Raw genomic sequence first — 25,596 nt, 5'->3', positions numbered from 1 at the left:
AAAATTTAAAATTCTTAAACCCTAAAAACAGAGCCATTTCACTTCTGAGCAATGATAGCATGGGAATAAAATGTCAATTCCTAAGGACATATATAGAATAGAATGTTTATTATAGCACTAATCTTAGAGGACAAGAACAGGAAACAATTGTTGACTGGTTGTGCTGTGATTCATCCAATGAATGAACTACAATATATTCATGTAAAAGACTCCATTGAGTTTATAAATGTAATTTGTCCAGTAGTGTATGTTGATAAAAGATGCATAAAGTATGTTAAAATTATGCTCCCTTTACCACATGCCTAGACCAGTGATTCTCGAGACCAGCAAGATTAGCATCAACTGGAACTTGTTAAAAATGAAAATTCTTGGGCACTACCCCAGCTCTACTAAATCAGAACCTCTAGGAAAGTGATTGAGTAATCAAAGTGTGTTGTTCCAAGCTTTCCTAGTTAAATTTCCTGTTGAAATTTAAGAAATGCTGGCTTACAACAAGGCATTTAATAATTATGTATGGAAAATAAGAGCATATGAATGATTTTAAGTATTAAGTAAAAATTTAAAACATATGTAACATAATACAAATGAGATTATGAAAATAATAAAGTAAAATTATACAAACATAAAATCATTTGTTTTAAATTAATCGAGATGAATAACAACACCATAGGTTTATTTTGCTTATTTGTGTCTCCTTAAAAAAAAAAAAAAAGATATTATTTATTTATTTGAGCAAGAGCAAAAGAGAGTGAGTGACATGAGCAGGTGGGAGAAGCAAAGGGAGAATGCTCAGCAGACTCCATGCTGAGCACGGAGCCTGACACGGGGCACTGGATCTTCAGATAACCCGAGCCAAAATCAAGGGTCCAAGGCTTAACTGATGGATCCACTTGAGTGCCCTGTTTCTCTTTCATTAGCCATTGGGAATTCTAAGAAAAAAACCTGTGTACCTGAAAGGCGATTAGGCCCAACTTGAACAGTTAAGAATAGTTCAAGTTGGCTCAGTCTCTTCCCCTTGTTTTTTTTCTGAAAAGGATATAAGCTATGTGCTTCAGCACTGAGTATGAAAAATTAGCAAAGCCCTGTTCACAGTCCTTCTCATAAGCTGGCATTTGAGAGGCCATCTTTAGTGAGAATGCTGAAGAACTGGAAAAGAATACCTGTATAAGCATTCTTGAAGTCTGAATTCTGATGAACGAAATCACGTAAAAATGTAGATTCAATGAGACTTCTATGATTTACATGCCTCTCCCTGAAGCACCAGAGTTCCATTTTAGTAAAATTAGTTGAATCTCAAGTTAATCAAGCAAGTCAATTACAAGATTAGAGGACCAATTGATCTGATCCATCCTTGGGAAATAGAATGAATTTTATAAATAAGGAAATGATAAAATGTTTGAGTTTTGACACACAGCCCTTGGAGTTCAGTGTTTCTCTTAACCAGTATATCTTTACTAAATGATACAGTAGCATGTGATTAATTTTTTCTTAATGTTATAATGATTTTATACATTACAAACATGGTACAGAATTTTATGTCTAAGATAGGCCTTGAGAATAAAACAGTTTAAAGGAGAATCTGTGTGCCAGAATTTGAGCCCATATTTGTCCATCTCTCAGTAACAAGTAGGCACTGTAAATTGTAAACAAAAGGACCGATCACTATGATTTTGGCTCTAAAAATAATTATAAATGATAATGATGTATAATTTATTTATAATATCTGAATGAAATATTTTTATCATTCTTTGCAAAATACCAAAAAAAAAATCATCCAGTTTAGTTAATAAGCATGAGAAAACTGCAGCCTCTATGTGTTTGATTTGGTAAGGATTTTCCATACCCTTAGATCAGACTTAATGTTTTCAAAGCTTCCCACTTCACTGCATTGTGGGTGCTCTACTTGATCACACCAACCAGCACTCCTTCAATTTGTCACATTTCCAACAAAAATAATCTTCACATCCCAAAGGTACACACTCCATTTCAGAGTAACAAGGTCTAGAGATATTTGAGAAAATTGTTTTATTGTGAGTAGCATCACAAGCTTTTCCCCTCTATTTCTAATGGGAAATATATCTTAAAATGTCTTTTATAAAGAGTATTTTTACTACTCTCTAACATTTATTTCTGACAAATCCCTTTTCTTCTTCACCACACATATAATTTCTGCATGTCTAACCATTCAGTGACCAATTTTTACATTCCCTATGTAAAAGTGTCCCTTCAGCCAAGAGAAGTTGGCTGTGGAGACAGTAGGCCCTCAGGCAATTTCAGGATAACACAAAGGTACTGATTTTGTTTCTTTCCAAAAGGCTTTCCTGCCAATTTGGATAGACTGAATATTATAGGATGCCAGGCCTTGCTAGATTATTTGGAAGTTGATATCTGTCACAGAATGTATTCATTTCAGTTTTTCTCATTAAATTAATTGAGCTACTTGCAATCAATTTTTACACTAATAGAAGTGCAATACAAATCATTTGCTATAAATTCAAATGAGTTGTCAACAAAACCTAAGCACTTATCTTAAATAGATTATATACGTTCCCAAGAGTTAATATAGTCATCGTACTTTCAAAAAATAACAGTAGCTATACCAGCTGTGAAATACTTGAACTTATTCATGGGAGATTACTTCATCTGTGTCAGCACCATCATGGGAAATTTATACATCTTGTTACTTCATGGACTACACACACACACACTTACTGTAAACACACACACACTCTCACCCAAAGACAAAATAGATGCATTGTTTTAAGCCTTTTGTGGGAAGGATGTTGCTTAGGTCAGCTAGGTAAATCTCTCCAAAAACTAACTAAAAGTGGGTTTCACTTTCTAAATAATAATAAAAATATTGAAAATAAAATCCAAAATAAAAATATTGTACTTTAAATTGATTTTTCAAAAAATGATCTAACTTGTTAGATATGATTTTAAAACATAAACATTTTTAAAATAAATAAATACAAAGAAGTGAGTAAGAACAATTGGTACAACATAATTGGCAAGCATATGACCACATTAAAAATATTTGTGGAGCAAAGCAACAATGTTTTTGTAGCTTTTAGCCTTAGCAAACATTTATTTCACATTTCTGTTAAGTGCCTATGCCTGGGGACACCTCCAATAATCAAGACTCACAGGTTTCTTACCTTCATTAATCTTATAGTCTAGTAGGAAAGGGAGAACTACCGAATTTTTTTCTAAATATTCTTTTAGGGAAAGTATATGGTGCAAGTAAAAAGGGAAAAAATAAAGAATTAAAACAAAAAATCAAACATGTTCATATCATTTTAAAAATAAATTTGACCTCAAACCATAAAGCTCCTAGGAAAAAACATAGGCAGTAAGCTCCTTGTCATAAGTCTTAGCAATGAGTTTTTGGATTTGACTCCAAAAGCAAAGATAGCAAAAACACTAAATAAGTGGGACTACATCAAACTAAAGTCTTCTACCAATCAAAGGAAACCTTAACAAAATGAAAAGGCAACCTACTGAATGGGAGAAAATATTTGCAAATCATATATCTGATGAGGGATTAACCCAAAATATATAAAAAAATATATACAACTCAATAGCAAAAACCAAACAAACAACAAGCAAAAGATCTGAATGGTTAATTTTCCAAAGAAGATATACAGATGGACAACAGGTACATGAAAAGGTGCTCAGCATCACTAATCATCAGGGAAATGCAAATTAAAACCACAATGAGATATCACCTCACACCTGTTAGAATGGGTCTTGCGAAAAAGTTAAACACGTGTTTGTGAGGTTGTGGGGAAAAGGGAACCATCATGCACTGTTGAGTATGTAAATCGGAACAGCCAATATGGAAAACAACATCCTGAAACAATTTTTTATCCTCAAAAAGTTAAAAGCAGAACTGCATATGATCCAGCAATTCCAATACTAGGGATCTATCCAAAGAAAACAAAAACACTAATTTAAAAATATATGTTTATCCTTGGGCTCATTATTTACAATTTCCAAGGCATGACAAAACCTAAATCTCCATTGGCGGATGAAAGGATAAAGAAATATATACACACACACACACACACACACACACACACACATACACACACATATATATAGATGCACACACACACCCATATACATACATGTGTATACACACACGTACAACATATATATAGTGCCAATTTTTTATTTAAACTTGAAAGTATGGGATGTTTGGATGGCTCAATCTGCCTTCGGCTCAGGGCATGATCCCAAAGATCTGAGATTGAGTCCCACATTGGGCTCCCTGCATGGAGCCTGCTTCTCCTTACTCTGCCTATGGTTCTGCCCCTCTCTGTGTGTCTCTCGTGAATAAATTAAATCTTTTTTTAAAAAGACACTTGAAAGCATTATGCTAAGTGAAATAATAACAGAGACAGATAAATAACATATAATGTCACTTATATGTAAATTCTAAAAACCCCACACAAATACAAAACAAAACCCCACACAAATACAAAACCAAAACACATCAAGCAGTTTATAGATACAGAGAACAGATTAGCTATTGCCAGAGGCAGGAGGGTGAAGAGGCTCAAAAGGAATAAATTTCCACTTACAAAATGAAAAAGTCATGGGAGTGTGATGTAAAGAATGATGTCTGCCTACGGTTAATAATGTTGTATTACATATTTGAAAGTCACTCAGACAGTAGATCTTAAAAGTTTTTATCACAAAGAAAAAATCTATGGGGACACCTGGGTGGCTCAGTCGGGTAAGTGAAGTGTCTGACTCTTGATTTTTGCTCAGGTTATGATTTCTGTATCATGAGATCCAGCCCGAAATTGGGCTCTGTGCTGGGCACAGAGCCTGCTTAAGATTCTCTCTCTCCCTCTCTCTCTGCTTCCTCATCCTGCTATCTCTCTCTTTAAAGAAAAAAAAAAGGATGTAATTAAAATATCAGGTCATTTCTACGATAAATCTATATATAATCTGTTGCCATGGTTTAAAAGGAAATAAAAATTTTCCCTAAGAAAATAAAAGAAAGAAACTGGAAATTTCAGAACAAAATAAATAACGGTAGTTTATATACATCTCAAACATTATTTGTTTCTTACATCTGTAAAGTATACAAATACATTTTAAGTGATTCAGGGCCAAAGTGACCATACATACAACTCCTCACAAATTCATATAGTCATTAAAGCAAGCTACAACTAGAAAAATTATGAAACCATAATTTTCCCAAACCATTTCATTTCTGAGGAAAATATTTTTATAAGAGTGTATTAATGTCAATAAAATAAGAAACTGCATAAAACATAAATTATCTTTATTTGTTTCATTTGAGTCCAGCTGCTTAGGTTTTCAGTGAATAGCTGATGTGAGAAAATGTTCCCACAAATTCTAGCTCAAATGATGGTAGCTGGCTTTCTTTTACTCAGGAATACAGAGAAATTATCATGAGAAAAAAGTTCAGGCATCTACAGTGGTACAGGAATAATACTGAAAAGCTTCTGTGAATGATGCCTATTTCTTTTCAAGAAGCATACAGGAAAGTGAACAGAAAATCAAGCAGTAATAGGAGTGAAGACAGATAAGGTTCCCAGTTGCACTATTAAGGGTTTGAGAAAAGATCAAGTTACCTGTAAAATGCATTTTCTGTATTTCACTCCCTTACTAATCTGTAAAATAATCTAGAGGGTATTATAAAATAAATGTAAATAAAGAACAGGTAAAAATATTTAGAACAATAGATGATATAAAATAATGGTCATTTATGGATCATTGCATGTAACTATCAGCATTCACCAACTCCCTCGTTTTCATCCTCCCTATCAAAAATCTAGCTTTAGGGGCACCTGGGTGGCACAGTTCATTAAGTATCCACCTCTTGCTTTTGGCTCAGGTCTTGTTCTCAGGGTCATGAGATTGAGCCCCCTGACAGGCTCTATGCCCTTCAGTGGGCTCCACACTCAGCACAGAATCTACTTAGGACTTTTTCTCTCTCTTCCTCTTCCTCTACCCCGCTCCATATTTGTGCTTATTCATGTGCATTCTCTCTCTCTTTATCTTTCTCTCTCTCTCTCTCAAATATATAAATCTTTCTTTAAAAAAGAAAGACATTTTACTTTAATAGAGTGGCCCACACTTCACTCCTTACCTTTGACCATTTGCTTTCAAGTTGACCAGTTCTATCCTTAACCTCATGGGAGATTTCTGACCCAAAGTGATCATGGAGTTCCCCATCAGTGACTGGAATAGCTAGAAATGAAGAATAAAATTCTGGTTAGTAAAAATAAATAAATATAATAAATAAAATTCTGGTTAGTAATGTTAGTGTATTTCTAGGAAAAACTTATTCAGTCTTAAAAGGGAAACATTGGAAATGTCTGCCTCTGAACACTGTTAATTCGGTAGGAAATGCCTAGATTTTTTGAGTAGTATTGTTGCAAACACAGGGGGATATATATCTTGTGATGGAGTTTCTATTGCAGTTGCCAAAATGGACAGATGGAAAGACCTTGGGACTTTAATGACATAATTGATCATACCATCTTCTACTTTAAGTTGTGTAAAATAACACATTTCTTGTTTGTTTAAGACAGTATGAAATGGAATATAATCTTGCCAACCTAAATCCACAAAACTCTGAAGTGACATATTATATTATCAAAAATATACACAATACGTGTGAAAATTAGCCTATATCCATGTGTAATTAATTCATTTTATGGCCTTCACTTAAAAAAATCATGTAAACATCGTATTGAGATTTGCATTAGCCTGAATCCTTAAAACAGTAGTATACTAAAACTATTTAAAAATATCTATGTGTTTTAAGTAGGTTTGGTTTATAATAATGGAGACTATTATTTGAAAATCCAAAATCCCTATTGGAAATCATTCATTCTCACCTATAAACAGCATAAATATTAAATTTTTTTCCTGTGTCTTCAAACAGTGAATTATTTCCATTGAACATAATCTACTTGAAAAGGACAGCATTCAGAACTTCTGATGAAGAACATGACTGGATCTAAACTGTGCAATACATGGTTTGGCTTATAACTAAACAAATAGATCTAGGTCTAATGGCAAGAATATAAACCGTACCAGGGATAACCTAAAACCATGGAAATAACAAGCCTAATGAAACAAAGCAGTGAGGCAAAAACAGTTAAATGTGTTTTACTGTTGTATTGGGTTCCATTTTATAGAGTTCTCTACAATGATTGCAAACTATTCCTTCTTTATCATTGCATTAACTGACACTCAGTTTTCCTTTGTGACACTCTTTTTGAGACTACTCCTCCAACACTTCACATTCTTCAGGATCAGATAATGCATCAGTGTCTTCCTCACTTCCATGTCACTTCTACACGATTACTTCTCTAAGCTTTGAGAAACCTCTGCTTTAAGATTCTACTTCCAGCTAAGATAATGTAGCTTGCAGCAAGCCAAAGGTTTGGGACTGTAGGGGAACTTTTGCAATTTGATAAACAACAGCTACCAATAACTTACTGAATTTACTCCAGCCCCCCCCCCCCCCAGTACTACAAGACATAGCAATTTTGTTGGAAACTAAAAACAAGCAGAAAACAAGAGGCAACAACAAAAAAACAACAAGAACTAGAAAAAAAAAAAAACAGAAAACAACCAGAAAAGCTATGATAAAAATAATTGTAAATGAATTTCTGATTATAAGGGAGAGTCTTTGAGGCTGCCAAAAATTGAGAAGACAAAATCTTAAAGAAGAGGGAGTCATGAATCAGTGAGTCAATTTTCAGCCATTTGATTTTTTTTCCTCGAAGCATTCACCATTTCTGGACATAAGAGTCTGAGGATCTAGGGAGTGAACCTGGGAAGAGGGACTATACTAAGAGGCAGAGAAAACAGCTTTGGTAGTATTGCAGGACTAAGGAGACAAAAATGTGAGACTGGAAGTGTCAGAATCATGGTGGAAAAGGAAAAAAAGAAAGAAGAAAAAGAAAGAAAGAAAGAAAGAAAGAAAGAAAGAAAGAAAGAAAGAAAGAAAGGAAGGAAGGAAGGAAGAAAAGAAGAAAGAAAGAAAGAAAGAAAGAAAGAAAGAAAGAAAGAAAGAAAGAAAGAAAGAAAGAAAGAAAGAAAGAAAGAATAACCTAAGCCCAAAGCTCATATGATTGTCCCTTCAAAGTTTCTGCTGAGTTCTGAAACTGTATGATCAACCAAGCCAAGAAGCCAAACAAAAAGCTTTAGAAGAGCGAAGTAACGGGGTGCCTAGGTGGCTCAGTCAGTTTTGTGTCAGATTCTTGGTTTCAGCTCAGATAATGATTTCAGGGTAGTGGGATCCCGCCCCACTTCTGGCTCCACATTCAGCATGGAATCTGCTTGAGATCCTCTCTCCCTTTGCCCCTTCCATTGATCATGCAAGCATACACACTCACTCTCTCTCAAATAAATAAATCTTTATTTAAAAAAAAAAGAGAGAGAGAGAAGATAAAAGTAAAAATGCTGCAAGTCTTTTGGTACTGAGGGTCAGGGGCAAGAGAGAGAGAAGGGAAACAAGGCTCAGTATGTTTTTCTACATATACCTTATCAAATTAATCAAATTGTAAAACTTGCCCTATACAAATCTAGATATCTGAGAATTTTTATAATGAATGAATGTTGAATTTTGTCAAATGCTTTCTCTGCATGGATTGATATATTCATATGATTTTTCTTCTTTCCCTTGTTAATATGGCAGATTTTTAAATTTTGAACCAGCCTTGCATCTCTGTAATAAAACCCATTTGGTCATGGCATATCACTACTTTTTATATTATCATACAATATATGATAATATATATTACTTATCAGGTTCAGTAGTTTATATTTTGAGGATTTTTGCACTGTACTATTCAGGAACATCTATCTGTAGTTTTCTCTTTTGTACTTTTTTTTTTTTTTCTGGTTTGGGTATCAGGGAAATTATGGCCTCATAAAATGATTTGGCATTGGTTCCCTACTCTTGGATTTCCTGGAAGAGATTGTGGAGATTTGGCATTAATTCTTCTTTAAATATCTTGTAGAATTACCCAGTGAGGGCAGCCCTGGTGGCCCAGCGGTTTAGCACCGCCTTCAGCCTAGAGCCTGATCCTGGAGTCCCAGGATCGAGTCCCATGTCAGGCTCCCTGCATGGAGCCTGCTTCTGCCTGTGTCTCTGTCTCTGTCTCTGTCTCTGTCTCTGTCTCTCTCTCTGTCTATCATGAATAAATAAATAAAATCTTAAAAAAACATACACAACAGAAAATATGTTTAAAAAATTGTAAAAAAAAAAAAAAAAAGAAAGAAAATATCCCAACCTGGAGATTTCTTTGTAAGCTTTTAATTATGACTAATTTCTTTAATGGTTACAGCACTATTCAAAGTATCTTTTTCATAGTGGGTAAATTATGGTAGTTTGTGCTTCTGAACAAAATTATCTATCTCATCTAGATTGACAAATTATGTTTGTAGAGATATTTTAAGTATTCAGCCATTCACTTTTTCATCTCTGCAGGGGCTGTAATGATGTCATATGTCTCATGACTTATGTTGGTGCTCTGTGTCTTCCATTTCTTGACTTGTCAATCTTGTTAGAAATCTACTAATTTTATTGATACCTTTAAAGAACCATATGTTTGTTTCACTCATTTTTTTCCTATTTTCCTATTTTTTATTTTATTTAATTGGTTTATACCATTTATAATTCTCTTGCTCTTCTTTTTCTACTTTCTTGAGATGAGAGCTTACATTTTAGATTTGAGATATTTCTTCTTTATAATATATAGATTTAGTGCTGTAAATTTTCCTCTTAGCCAATAGAGAAAAAGCAGGCAAGAGTTACTTCACTTTTTAGAAAGATTTTCAGAGTAACTCTTTCAACATATAAACATCAACATTCTAACTCTAAAACTACTGTTGTATTTCAGAAATAAAATAGAACTTTGAAATAGTTTAGCTGATGCAATTGCCATTTAAGCACACTCAATATATCGAAATATGAAAGGTCTACTATATTCAGAGCACTCTTGGACCTATAAAAGTGAATAATTGTTTCTGCCTTTAAGAGACTATATTAGCTCCTGTTTGTTCACCTCAAAACTACATTCATCCATTTCTCTACCTATTTCTGTATTAACATTAGTCACACAAAAAAATCTACAATAGCTTTCTAATGGGTTCCACTGCTTCCCTATAGTCCCATGTAGCAGTGAGAGTGTCCTCAAAATAAAGGAGGGGGGGATGAAGTTGGCTTATGTCGCTTCCGCTTCCCTGCTTTCATCTTGTCAATGACTTCATGCGTTTAAAATAACAACCAATCATCTATCAAACTAATGAGGCACCCATAAGGTGGATCTTTCCTTTCTTTAGAATTAATTTCTTAACATCATCTCCTCCTTTTCATTTCTCCCACATGGAAAGTCCTTTCATTTTTAAACATCCTTTAAATCTGTTTTTCCCTCTGTGTGGGAACACTCTGACCTCTGGTATTTGCTTTCCTAGCAACTTCTTTCATCCAAGGCTCATCTCACCTCAAACGCTTTCTCTTTAGAGAGGCCTTCCATGACCATTTAATCCAATATGACCTTTAAGTTATATCCTACAATACACAATATTTGTTGTATTTATAATAGTTAACGATATTTTAAATCATTTAGTTCATCAGTGTTAAATTTCTTATGTTCTCTTTCCTCCATTTACCATTTCTTTCTCAGTGCTATATTTTAAGCACATATAGCAGTTCCTGGTGCAAGATTAATACTCATTAAATATTAAGTTAAAATATGTGTAATAGAGAGCCTACACAAAATATTATAATGTGAGGCAAAATGATATAAGTAATGTAAATGCAGAAGTATTATTAAAAAACAAGTAAGGACTATTGGTTAGGGGTATGGACTTGGAGCCAGACTGCCTGAACTTAGAATTCTAATGCTATCACTATTAGCTGTGACTCTGAACAGATTAATGAATTTTCCTGTGACTTTATTTCTTCATCTGTGAAAGTGACATATTAATAGTAATTATCTCATAGAGTTTTGAGAAATAAGCGCAGTTTTACATATGAAGCACAAAGGACAGTGACTGGAATTAATAAGACCTCTATAAATATCAGATATTATTAACATTAAATTATTGTATTTATTATTATCATTGTCATTAATGTTATGAAATAATGGAGGGATCTTTGGGATTGAGTAAATCGGAGTTTCACAGAAGTTTTGGAAATTGAAGATAGTCTGAAAGTTTGGTAGGAGCATTGTGGTCATAAAAGGAAATAAAAATGAATAAATAAACAAATGAATTATATTATATATAATATGTATATATCCATATATATTTGTAGGTTATATGTATGCATATATACATGTATCTATTTATCTACCTATTTATCTATCATATGTGACAGAATACAAAATACTATACAAAGTAAAACATTTCAATCAATTCAATTTTGCTTAGGTAAATTCTAAGAAAAGAAAATGAAAGAAGTATACTCATAGATTGTAATTAGTCCATCTGCTATCCAGGAAGAGGAGAGAATCAGAAGACAGGCAGTTAGTCTACTAAAATCTTTCCTGTTAAGATTCCTATGGAATCTTAAGCAAGTAACTCAGACATTACTTTCATTATTGATGAAATAAAATAAATAATAAAATAAAATAAAATAAATAAAATAAAATAAAATAGCACTAACAAAATGCACCTTATGGGATTACTGTGGATATAAGACATTGTATAGGTTAAAAAAAATTTTAGTGGATGAGTGAGCGACCAAACACGCACATGGTAGTAGTTTCACAGATGTAAATATATACTAATCTAGTAGCAGACAAAAATAATAATTTTTTTTAATTTTATTTATTTATGATAGGCACACAGTGAGAGAGAGAGAAGCAGAGACATAGGCAGAGGGAGAAGCAGGCTCCATGCACCGGGAGCCCGACGTGGGATTCGATCCCGGGTCTCCAGGATCGCGCCCCGGGCCAAAGGCAGGCGCCAAACCGCTGCGCCACCCAGGGATCCCCGACAAAAATAATAAAATATTACCCCATTTTATAATAGCTGAAAGATTACCTGTGAAACAAATTGCTGCGTATCTTTTCATATTGTGTTGTTATATATCAAAATTGCAAAGGAACTAAAGACAGACAAAGGCATAGAGACAGAGACAGAGGGATAAACAGAAGATGAGAGGAGACATTTACAAGTATGCTCTTGAGATACATAAAGATGACTTGGTATATAATAGATGCTCAATAAATATATAGCATTAAAAACATGATTTTTAAAAATTTTATCCTCATATTATTAGCAAAACCTCTCCTAGTAAACATTGTTTTAAAAAACACCATTCCTATTCTCAGAATTACTTTTAAAGGATACTTATTTCCTTTTGAAATGATTAGGGAAATATTAGAGATTTGTGTTTCGAACCATCCATTTTGAAACAAGCTATAATTGCATTCTACTTTGGGGAGAACAAAAATAGTGATAATATTCTGATTGAATATCTGTATTTATGTTTTCTATTTCTTTTGTAATCTCTCTTTAACTTTGGAATGATAAAAGCCAATACTGAAAAAAGCATGTTTAAAGGCAATCTATTTTCTATAAAGTATTATATCATAATTTTAAGTTATCATTGAATAAAAAGCTTAAAGTTTTATCATTGAATAAAGATAAAGTGTATTCATTGAATGTAAAGGTATGAAAATTTTCTGATTTTGTTTTTATTTTGGTTAATAGGACTACCCAAAAATAAATTCTGTCCTTTGAAGATGGTGTTGTAAAGGAATATGACCAAATTCATTCTGATTTTGCTTGGAATTATGTAAGCAATTATGCTGAAATTCTTTTTTTTTTAAAGACTTTATTTATTTATTCATGAGAGACAGAGAGAGAGAGGCAGACACACGCAGAGGAAGAAGCAGACTCCACGCAGGGAGCCCGATGTGGTACTCCATCCCGGGACTCCAGGATCATGCCCTGGGCCAAAGGCAGGCGCTCAACCGCTAAGTCACCCAGGCGTCCTAATTTCTTTTTTTTAAGATTTATTTATTTATTCATGAGAGACAAAGAGAGAGAGAGAGAGGCAGAGACACAGGTAGAGCACTCTATGCAGGGAGCCCGTTGTGGGACTCAATCCCGGATCCCAGGATCACGCCCTGAGCCGAAGGCAGACACTCAACCACTGAGCCACCCAGGCATCCCCTTAATAATTTCACACAATTCAAGATCAGTGTCATTTTCTTACTTGAATTTCAAAATGATCAAATAAAGAATGGCTTAATAATATTCAGATATTAATACAATAGTTTTTCATGGAAATAGCTGGATTATTTGGATTATCTCATTTAAGATGAGTTTATATATCTCAAGATGTATTTATATATTTTCATGGACCACAGACATATTCCCCACAACAAATATAATTATTTTTAATTATTTAGCAGTCATATAGTAGATCGGTAACATACAAAAATAAGATTATAACTTTTATTTTGTTTTTCTCCTAATTTTATTGGCTTATATAAATTATAGAATTTATTGATTTATATCTAGACAGCATTTTAAAAATAGTGATAAAAGCAGGTACGTTATTATTTTTAATGGTTATCTTTCTGGTATTATACTATTAGCTATTTAATAATTCATGTCCAGCGGGGATTAAAAGTGAAAAGTATCTCATGCTTAGAAGTACATAAATGAACTCACCTTCTCCCCATTTCTACCTCCAGTTCAGTGCTTTCTATTTTTAGGCTCAGGGCTCCACACTGTATTTTACCCTACCTACAGAACCATACGGTCATCTGGGAAGGAGTTAGAAAAGTGTGACAGTACAAAATCCCTTAGAACAAACACAGATAAATAATTCCCTTCCATATGTTTCAAATATGACCATTCTATTCTTTAGAACTTCATTTTGTGTTTATAGTGCCTGGTAAATTCCTCAGGCAAAAATTTCATCATGTAGTATCCTCATGTCTTTATCTGAGGAACTGAGCTCTCTCCGGGGCGATATGCATAAGTTTAACCAACATCTCTATTCTGTTCAGCATAGTCCTCCTTGCAAATAATTCATTTCTGATTTTAACAGGTGCCTTCTGGAGACAGTGTTTTATCCAGAGGAAGAGAATTTAATCAAAACGATGTTTTTGGCCAACTGGCAAAATGTTTACAACTGTCTCTGAAAGCCAGCCACACAATTGGCCACTTACTCCACTTACACAGCAGTTCTCAGTTGCAGAAAGGGTGAGTTCTCTAAAAAGAGGCAAGAGAGTGTTTATATATCCAAACACGCTTGAATCAGGCTCTGAATCCTAACTTTGCTGTTTTAAAAATTATCATTATTAGAACAAAGTAAATACTGAATGGATATTATGTATACCTGAATATTAAAAAATTAGCTTATAGATTTTGAAATTATCTTAAGTGACAAAAGAAATATATATGACATTCTCTAAAGCACTAATTAAACTGAATTTTTTAAAAAAACAAGTCTATATGAATATTTGAATCTTTATTAGCAGCTTATGTTACCTAATATTGAATAAATCATAATAAAGAAAAATATAAATTGGGATAAAAGGGAAAACAATCTATAAAAATATTTATGTACAAGGCAATCTATTCCATTCATGTTGCTATTGCAGGTTAACAGAGCGAATATGAATTTGGATTTCAGTTGAAACTAAGGATAAATACTCTTTAACCTCCAGTTTGATGTGAACTAGGACATTTCTTCTAATTTAATTATAATGCTTATGATCTGGTTCTACAATACCAACAAAATAACCAGTAGAGATTTTGCCTGTTGCTCTATTTGCCAGACTTCACTATAAATCTCCCTCTGCAGTCATCCCCTTGTGTGTGTCATTCCTGTATCCTAACTGCAAAACATTAATCTTCTAAATTAGAAATAAACACTTTCTGGGAAGCCCCTTGGCTGAGTGTTTTAGCGCTGCCTTCAGCCCAGAGTGTGGTCCTGGAGACCGAGGATCGAGTCCCATGTCAGGCTCCCTGCATGGAGCCTGCTTCTCCCTCTGCCTGTGTCTGTGCCTCTCTCTTTCTCTCTCTCTCTGTGTCTCTATGAATAAATAAAGTCTTTAAAAAATAATATAAATAAAAATTTAAAAAATTACATACCTTCAAATCCAAAATTCTGTAAGAAAATTTCATTCTGTTTTGGAAACAATGTTTTTTTTTGAAACAATGTTTAATGTTGAAGTAAAAATCACTACACTAGTGTGAACCTCCATCCAGCATCATTTTCTGAAAATTATATCTTCATGTGATGTATAAAAATTTAACATAAAGGTGACACAGTTAGATTTAACTTTTAAAAATAAGTGGTAATTATAATAAGCTACTGGCCTTAGGCTCTTACTATCATTCAAGAACTATTCTAGAAACCTACCTACATAGATTTTTAATGTTCCTTAAAAAAAAGGATTCATGCTATTAACACACCAGTAAAGATGAAGAAATTGAGGAATACAAATGATTAAATATTAGGTTAAATCATATGATACTGTCATTTTATAAATTAAAAAATCCAAATATCAGTAATTTCATATCACTCATTCTAATACAGTAATCAAGATCATTCAGGCTGCAAATGGCAGTCAGGATGCAGACATGGTCAGTCTGGTCCCTGACCAGGCTGGAATACATTTCCACAGATATTTCGTGAATATGGACAGGTTATATGTAACTATAGAAAAGTTCGTTAGACTTTGGTATCATATAGACTTTGGTTGAAATTTTGGCCCTTGAGAAAATTATAATAGTTTTCATCTTAAATTATATGAACTATAAATTAAGAATGACAATTTCTATTTTGTAGGTCTCTGATAAGAATGAAAAGTATTTTATAGAGAAAATAGAAGAAAGAGTTACAGAAAACAAACTCATTTTATAAGGCTTATATATCTTAATACTAATACCAAATAAGTACAATGCAAATAAAATTATAGACCTACTTCACCTTTGAACTTTAAATAAAAAATCCTAAATTAAATTTAAATTTGATTATTAATAAATAAAATATTACATTAAAATCTTAATATTAGCTAACCAAATCTAATACTGTTCTCAAAAAATACAGTCAGAATCAAGTAGTTTTACCTTTAAAATGCAAGGCTACCTCAACATCAGCATAAATGTAATGATAATTTACCACATTAATAAGTTAAAATTTAAAATCATGTGACTGCCTCAAAAAATGTGGAAAAGGTGAAAAGCCTTAAAACTTATTTTTTTTTTTAAGATTTTACTTATTTTTTCATCAGAGACACACACACAGAGAGAGAGAGAGAGAGAGAGGCAGAGGCATAGGCAGAGGGAGAAGCAGTTTCCTCAGGGGGAGCTCAGTACAGGACTCGATCCCAAGACCACAGGGATCAGGCCCTGAGCCAAAGGCAGACTATCAACCCCTGAGCCACCCAGGCGTCCTGAAAAGCCATAAAACTTTAAAATAGAAAGTATTGTAAACTTGATAGAGTATTTTACTAAACAAAAATAGAAAATATAATACCCAGAGTACTTACGATTGTTTAGCATAGTACTACTATCCCTGATCACCAATATTACAAAGTGAAAATATATAAATATTGAAAAATAAATTGCTGTATTTACAAATGTCTGAAAATCATTTTAGAAATTCATATTCAAAGGTTTTTGTTACTGATAAAATAATTTTGTAAAGTTGTTAGAAATAAAATCAATTCATAAAATTTTGTATCTGTCTATACCATATATAATCAAGTAGAAAACTATTTAGAGTATCAGCTATAAAGATCATAAGAGACCTAAAACTCCAAAAAAAGTGATAGCATAAAATAAATCATAACACAAAGAGGCTGCTTATTCACCCAAATTATGCCTTATATGTTCATTCAATGCAATCCCATTCAATATTGCATTTTGATATTTTTCAGGATTTCAATTCAGTTATTATAAAATTTATTCAAAAAATAAAGATCCACAAAAGCTAACTTAACCTTAAAAAAATGAAAAAAGTAACAAGAGGAATTATTCTACTAGACATTAAAACATACAACAATGCCATAATAAAAAAAATTGGATAGTATTGTTGCACAAACAGAAAAATATCTAATGGAACAAATGGAGGCCTGAAAGAATGATCCTTAATATACATACATATGTATGACATACAAGACATACATGATAAAAATGATCCTGCAATTCAATGGTAAATGTACAGACTACTCAGGCCATGACGTCTAAAAAAACGGACTCAGTTTTGTAAAGACAAAGTTGAATTCCTATCTAATATGACATATATGAGCACACAGTTGATAGATCAAAGCACTGTGAAAGAAAAAGTATCATGTTTACAAAAAATGCAAGAAAATAGACTCTGGAAGAGAATTTTTAAACAAATTTTCAAATATGCAAATTATTAGAAAATAGATAAATTGACTAAATTATAATTGAATATTTCTATTCAATTAAAACACCGCTACCAAAATTATAGAGATGATAGGATGATAGAGAAATTACTTTTTATATAACACAGACTCATGAAATATGTAAGAATAGTTTGCAAACTATTAGTTTGCCAAAGGAAAAGTCTGCATATCAATGGAAAAATAGGACAAAGTTATGAAAAAGTAAGTGCCAAAAATTATTTAAAAAAATAAAAATATATTAAATTAGTTCATAATTAATAGTTAAATGAATGTTAAATAGTTAAGCAACAATGGGATATTCTTTTATGCCTACTGGACTTGTGGTTTTTTTTAATAATAAATTTGTTTTTTGTTGGTGTTCAATTTGCCAACATACAGAATAACACCCAGTGCTCATCCCGTCAAGTGCCCCCCTCAGTGCCCGTCACCCATTCACCCCCACCCCCTGCCCTCCTCCCCTTCCACCACCACTAATTTGTTTCCCAGAGTTAGGAGTCTTTATGTTCTATCTCCCTTTCTGATATTTCCCACACACTTCTTCTCCCTTCCCTTATGTTCCCTTTCACTATTATTTATATTCGCCCAATGAATGAGAACGTATAATGTTTGTCCTTCTCCAATTGGCTTACTTCAGTCAGCATAATACCCTCCAGTTCCATCCACGTTGAAGCAAATGGTGGGTATTTGTCATTTCTAATGGCTGAGTAATTTCCATTGTATACATAAACCACATCTTCTTGGACTTGTTTAAGTAAAAATACCATAATGTCTGGTGTTGGCAAGATAAAAAAAAAAAAAACTGACAGGAACCATCATGATCTGCTGCTTAGGGACACTGAGCTGCCATTCTGAAGAGCAAGCTGGATGTACCTGATCAAATTAAACTCAAGTCTGTCATATGGCTCAGCAACTCTGTACCAAGACATAGTTTTGCTGAAAAAATCTCTACATGGAAACTTAAAAGAACATGTTTAAGATTCTTATTATATAGTTTTAGTTTGCTTTGCATTGAAATGGAACTTTGTGATTTATTCCAACCCTAGGAATGTAGGTAAAAGTACTATATTTTACTTATTGATCTTGCTTCTAAACTGCTGATGAAATCCTCTGCTTGCTATTTCCTTCCTCAGCTATAGGACAGATGCAGAAGATCCAGTGAAGGATGTGAAGATCTCCTAGCTGTAAAACACTTGCTAGAAGGACTTTTAAGACCTGCTAGATGAAATCACCACCACTAGAGTGCAAAGCCACTCACTGACACTCACTTACTGCACTGTGGGCTATCTGAGTTAATAAAATTTAGGATATTTTTACCCCCACAGAGCCTAGCCTATTTAACAAACATGGGTGAGGGAGAGAAAACCTTGTAAGGACACAATGTGATAAAAGCAAGAAAGGCATAAATATCAGATGGAAATGCTTTTATGATGATGAACACAGAGAAATTTGGGGCTGCAGGAACAAAGTAACACTTTAGAAACTGGTGTTATTTGAGTAGTAGCTTACAAGAATGATTAGCCTTTGGAGTTCTTGCCTCTTTGGAGGGTTTTAGTTCAAGTTAACAGTATTTGTAAAGAATAAAGTATGCAGGTTTATAGTAAAAGGAAAAAATAAGAAGTAATCTAATATTGATCTGCACAATTGGGATAAGTTCAACAAAGTAAAATATTTGGCTAGAAGTCATGATTTGTCCAGATTACAGCAAAATATTAGATTATCTTAAAAAAATTATTTGCCATCACTTCAATTATCTATTGCTGCAAAATAAACTATGCCAAAAAATTATGCAGCCATTTTATTTTGTTTACAATTGAAGGAGTCAGGAATTTGGGAAGGATGTGATGTGTTTGTTCAGATCTGCTCAACATGGAGTCAGATGGAATAGCTTAGGCTGCAGGATGCACTTCCAAAGCCTCTTCTTTACTCACATGTCCAGAGACTAGACGTTTTCTTTCTCATTTCTCCTCCAGTATTACCATACTTTATGTGCCTCAGGCTTCATAAAACATGGTAATACTTTTTATATAGCAATTTGTTTTCAAGGGCAAAAAAGTGTAAAATTGCACAGCAGTTAAGAGCTTCATCAGGAAGGTAGCACATCAAGTCTACCTTATTCAGTGGATAAAAGCTGTAATATGTGCCAGATTCAGGTGGGTGAATTTTGGTGGATAGAGCCAAAGTCCATAGCAGAAGAGCATGGGTGGGGAGAGATACTGTTGTGTAAACATTTCTGGAAAAGGGCCATTAGCTATTCATGGAGAAGACCCTAAAGATTTTTCAGAAAATTTCAGTATCATAATACTTATGTTTTAAGACAAATATGTCTGGTTAATTATGACAAAGAGACTAGAGGTAAAATACAGAAACAGGAAGGAATGAGAGAAGAAAGAAGGCAGGTAGGCAAATTAAAAGGCTAGGGCATGGTTTTCTAGGTGAAATGTGATGAAGGCCTTAGATTAAGGCAAAGACCACAGGAATGAAAAAGTGTGGTATAGGATCAGCTCTGCGGGAAAATAGAAGTTTTAAATGAATTCAATGTAAAGAAGTTGGAAAAGTTAAAAACTGGGATCCCTGGGTGGCGCAGCGGTTTGGCGCCTGCCTTTGGCCCAGGGCGGGATTCTGGAGACCCGGGATCGAATCCGCGTCGGGCTCCGGGTGCATGGAGCCTGCTTCTCCCTCTGCCTATGTCTCTGCGTCTCTCTCTCTGTGTGACTATCATAAATAAATAAAAATTTAAAAAAAGGAAAAGTTAAAGATGACTTAAATTGTACTTTATAATCTGGATGGTTAAAAAAATGGTAGTGCAGTTGATTGTTGTAGAAACACTTGGGAAAGAGCAAGTTTCTTGGATCTGAAGTACTATTTGAACAAAGTATGCTTCTGTCAAATTGTGCAATTGGAAATAGATCCAAAGCTCCTACCTAGGGACTCTGAGATGAAAGTCATCTGTAAAGGGGTGACAGTTAAAGTCATGAGACTACATAAAATCTCACATGGGTCGAGTTACAGAAAAAAAGACAAGTCCAAAGGACAAAAATAACAACTAACCTAACTATTTCAGTCTCTGCTTCAGATGGAAGCTTTGAAGCTCTTTAAGTCATACTAATGTTGATTAATTTGGACATCAATCAGTTCTGGACTACATAAAGTGTTTTGGTTCTAATATACATGCCAGAGGTATTGTATATGAAGTTATTTCTAACTTTCCTCCAACATTTACCTTTCAAAGGTTGTTATTTCTGGATTGAAGGTCATGTTTTACTTTAGAGAAATGTTAATGGAACATCATTATGTTGATTTTTTTTAAAGATTTTAGTTATTTATTCATGAGAGACACAGAGAGAGAGAGAGAGAGGCAGAGACACAGGCAGAGAGAGAAGCAGGCTCCATGCAGGGAGCCCGATGTGGGACTCAATCCTGGGACTCCAGGGTCATACCCTGAGCCAAAGGCAGACACTCAGTGGCTGAGCCACCCAGATGTCCCTATGTTGATTTTTTAAAACTAATTGTGGCATTTGTATTTGTATTACAACAAGATGAACTGGGAGATAAGCAAATTTAAAAAAAAAAGGAAACTCATTGGCAAAATAGAGTTAAGTTCCCAGATTTTGTTTATTATCACTCATGAAAACCCAGAACAAATAATCAAAATTTATCATGAATGTCATAAGTGATAAGCTTTTGAAGATTTTTATGTGGAAGTTTGTCAAGGTTTCATCTTCATTTCATGAATCGAGAAAATTTCATTTGCTATCCACTTGTATGATAGCTTTTGTTCATCTTACTCTTAGAATTGATGTTTTAAGGAATTGTCCCTTAAAATATGTTTTTCCAAGCATTTCTCTAATATCCTTGGAAGTCAGTTCAGAAAAAAATAGATGTGAAAATTAGCCAGCATTATGTGAAGTGGAACTTCAAAGCAGATGCATTAAAGTGTTGAATTCAACTTTTTTTTCTTTTATTAGCCATGTTTGTTTTAATAATTTTGATTATGACTTAGACTAATGGCTGTTTCAAGTATAGTATATCAAATATCTTTGCCAGTAGAAAAGGACTATGTATACAATCTGGGATGAATTTGCTTACATTTCAGAACTCTGAATAAGGACAAGATGAAGTAAATATATATATGTGTAGTTATTTTCAGAATTTCTTAGAGGTGCTTTTTTTAATGTTAAAAATGCACAATTTGCATTCTACACCAGAGATTTGGTGATAGTATGGAAAGATGGAAAGGGATTAGTGAAGTCATTATGGCAGTTGCATTGATAAAATGTGATGAAAGAGAGCCATTTAAATAATGCATAGAAGAATACTATTTGAGGTAAACACATGGAATTTCTATTGTTGAAATGAAAGTTGGCAAGTAGTAATACTGGTTCAAGACGACTATTTAAATATGTTGAAGTCTCTTTCCAAAATGAAAACAAAATAAAAATAAAAATCATAACATTGGAAGTAAAACCAATGCCACTGGGAAAAAATGAGATCCTTCTTCATCCAGGGGGAAAAAATTAAAGTTGTTCAAACACACTAAAGAAAAACCACTAGTCTACAGGTCCCTGTCCTTCTTTTCCTTGCCAAAACACTGGAGCTGGGGAGACTACAATCAAAACCTGCATTCCCAGACATTCCCAAGTAAGCTAAGAAAGTACTGTGTTTTCCACTTCCCTATAGAGTAGACCCCACCTTGTCCATGGTGGATTCATTCCAAGACCCTCACTGGAAGCCTGAAGTGGCAGACAGTACTGAACCCAATATATGATGTTTTTTCCTATACATGCATACCTCTGATATGATTTATTTTATAACTTGGGTACAGTAAGAAAGTAACAACAAGGGCATCCCTGGTGGCTCAGTGGTTTAGCACTGAGACCTGATCCTAGAGTCCCAGGATCAAGTCCCACGTTGGGCTCCCTGCATGGAGCCTGCTTCTCCCTCTGCCTGTGTCTCTGCGCCTCTCTCTCTCTCTTTCTGTGTGTGTGTGTCTCTTATGAATAAATAAATAAAACCTTAAAAAAAAGAAAGTAACAACAGTAACTTATACTAAAATAGAACAATTATAATTATATACTATAATAAATGTTATGTGAATGTGGTGTCTCAAAATATCTCATTGTACTATACTCATCCTTTTCCTTTTAGTGTGTGAAATGACAAAATGCCTATGTGATGAGATGATGTGGGATGCATCACATAGGCATTATGACATAGCATTAGACTACTATTGACCATCATCTGGTGGCACATGAAAAGGAAGATCACCTGCTTCTGGGCTATAGTTGACCATACATAACTGAAACCATGAAAAGTGAGACTGTAGAAAAGGCAGGACTATTGCATTGTCCAAATTACAGAGCTGACCAATTACAGAACAGTCAAAAATTGCAAAATATATGATAAAAAACAAACAGCTACAAGGAAAGGCCATGAGCTCAATAAAGTCTTAACTGACAAAGCAAAAGAATACACCAGAAAATAGGAGGAAATTCTAAAATAATTATAATTATAATTAGTAATTAATTTTTGGAGACTTTGAGTAGCTATCATACCTAGAAATTGAAAAGTTTTCTCAGAACTAGAAATACTGGAATTTTTGGAAACTAAAGCTATGATTGTTGAAATTAAGACAGTAACATTACCTTCAAAATGTCCTGATAATAATAAATTAATCCAGCTAAACATTTAAAAATAAAATGAGTAGGGAAAGTAAGGGTCAAATAAGGAATTTTCTAAGATTGCAGAATAAAAGAACACAGAAATTGAAGTAGGAAATAAGTGTTGATAAACAGAGACACAGAGCCTAAAATTCCAACACACATCCTGTTAACAGTTCTTGAATAAAAGAAAATACAAGAGATAGATGATAGAAAATAAAATAGTAATGTAAGAAAAAAATAATCATGTGCTACAAAAAGACTCCAAAATACCATTAAATAAATATCAAATATGACTCTTGCTAAATTATCCTCATTTTGGTTCATCCAGGTGAAATTTCTTAGCTGCAAAGGTAAAGAGAAAATGCGTGGACCATGCACCTACTTTAATAAGTATTTATATAGATAGAAGTATCCTTATAGAATACAAAAAAGGAGTAAAGGATAATCTATGAATAGTGACATTAAAGGTAGTATTGTTTTACATTTTTAGTTAATTTATTAAAATTTCACTTACAATAAAATGTGTCCTATGTCTTATAATTTGATGAACGTAGCCTATTTTAACTTCTATCCAAAAGAAAACTTATATTTCCATACATCAAAACATTTTCTCATTCTCCTTTTTACTTGACTCCTTCCCTATCTCTGATCACAGGACACCAGCAATCTGTTGTCTGTCTCTAAAGGTTAGTTTACCTTCTAGCATTCCACATAAATTGATTAAAAAAACTACATACTTTTGTGTGTGAGTTGTTTCACTCAGTATTGTATTTTTTTAAATACCTCACTACAGTAGCATGTATCAGTAGTTCAATTTTTAATTTTTTAACAAATATTCCATTGAATATACCATAGTTTATATATGTACCTGATGGTGGATATTTGAATTCTTCCCAGTTTTGAAGTATCATAAATAAATGAATAGGGATTCTAGAAAAAATAATTTTGCAAGACACTTTCTGGACAAATATTTTGTGTTAGGTATTCATTTCTCTTAAGAGTAGAATTGTTGAAGAATGCCTGGGTGGCTCAGAGATTGAGTGTCTACCTGTGATCTCAGGATCAAGCCTTGCATTGGGCTCCCCCACGGAGCCTGCTTCTTCCTCTGCCTGTGTCTCTGCCTCTCTCTCTCTCTGTGTGTGTGTGTGTGTGTGTCTCTCACTAATAAATAAATAAATAAAATCTTAAAAAAAAGAATCTTGAGTCATATGGTAAGTTTATGTTAATTTATATAAATAATCACCAAAATGTTTCACAAAAATATGTATGAGTCCCAGTTGCTCCATAGCCTCCTCAACATTTGCTATCATCAGTAAATTTTTTAGTTTTAGGGGATCTAGTAAGTGCGTAGGAGTATTTCAGTTTTAATTTGCATTTCTCTAAAGACTAATGATGTTAATCATCTTTTATGTTTTTAATGTCTATTTTGTCTTTTATGAGGTATATGTATAAACCTTTATCCATTTCTAATTGGGTCATATGTCTTTTTCTTATTAAGTTGTAAGATTTTTTATTATATTTGAATAAAACATTTAAATATATGCATGTATAATAAATAAAAATGAATATAAATATTAAATATATAATAAATATTAAAACAGTATGTCAAGGTATGAATTGTGAAATATACATGCATTTTCATATTAAGGGTATCTTTTAAACCAAATATTTCCTAAGTTGATTAAGTTCAATTTAAAACTCTTTTTCTTTTATGATTAGTGTTTTTTTGTTATCCTCTGTTTATGAAATCTATCATAAAGTCGCATGAATTCTTTCTTATGTGATCTTTATTGTTGGCTTTACGTTTAAGTGCATACTCATTTTTAAAATAATTTTTATATATGGTGTAAAACATGAGTTGAGGTTTCTTTTTTACATATCAGGATTTAGATATTCCAGTACCTTTAAAAAAAAAAAAAAGACTGCATTGCCGTGTTTAATTCATTTGTTAGTTTTGTCAAAAATCAATTGGGAATATTGCGGGCACCACTGCTACACTTCTTTCTGTTCCATTTTTCAATATGTCTATGTTTATAGCACTGTCAAGTTGTATTGATTATTGTAGTGTTAGAGAAAGTCTTAAAATCACATAGTTTAACCCCTTTACTTTGTTCTTTAGCAGATTGTTTTGGCTACTTTATTTATTTGCACTGCCAAATAAGTTTTAGAAACAGCCTTAAAAAAAAAAAACTGATCTATGGATCAATTTAAGAACTAACATCTTAGCAGCATTTAGTCTTCCAATTGATGATCATGGACTATCTCTCAATATATTGATATATTCTTTATTGTCTCTAGCAATGTTTTTTTTTTTCCTAAAGGTCTAGTAAATATTGGCTAAATTTTTCCCAAACACTTCATGACATTGTAACTGTTTTTTTATTCAACATTTTTTATTGAAGTATAATTAGCAAACTGTGTTTTATTAGTTTCAGGTAATGATTCAACAATTCTATACATTACTCAGTGCTCATCAAGGTAAGTGTACTTTTTTAATCCCCTTTATCTATTTTGCCCATACTCTA

At 33.2% G+C, this 25,596-nt stretch overlaps 1 long non-coding RNA gene across 2 annotated transcripts in view; it reads right to left on the bottom strand.

Moving 5' to 3' along the window:
* Positions 1-25,596, bottom strand: part of LOC112907835 (uncharacterized) — a 299,234-nt gene that overhangs the window by 248,707 nt on the left and 24,931 nt on the right. For both annotated transcript variants that reach the window (XR_012002151.1, XR_003232825.2), the window contains exon 4: positions 6,131-6,231. This is a non-coding gene — a long non-coding RNA (uncharacterized lncRNA). The remainder of the gene's footprint in view (positions 1-6,130; positions 6,232-25,596) is intronic.

The sequence above is a fragment of the Vulpes vulpes genome, chromosome 6 (genome assembly GCF_048418805.1).
Source record: "Vulpes vulpes isolate BD-2025 chromosome 6, VulVul3, whole genome shotgun sequence".
NCBI classification, from domain to species: domain Eukaryota; kingdom Metazoa; phylum Chordata; class Mammalia; order Carnivora; family Canidae; genus Vulpes; species Vulpes vulpes.
This window is presented reverse-complemented; position numbering and strand designations above follow the sequence as displayed.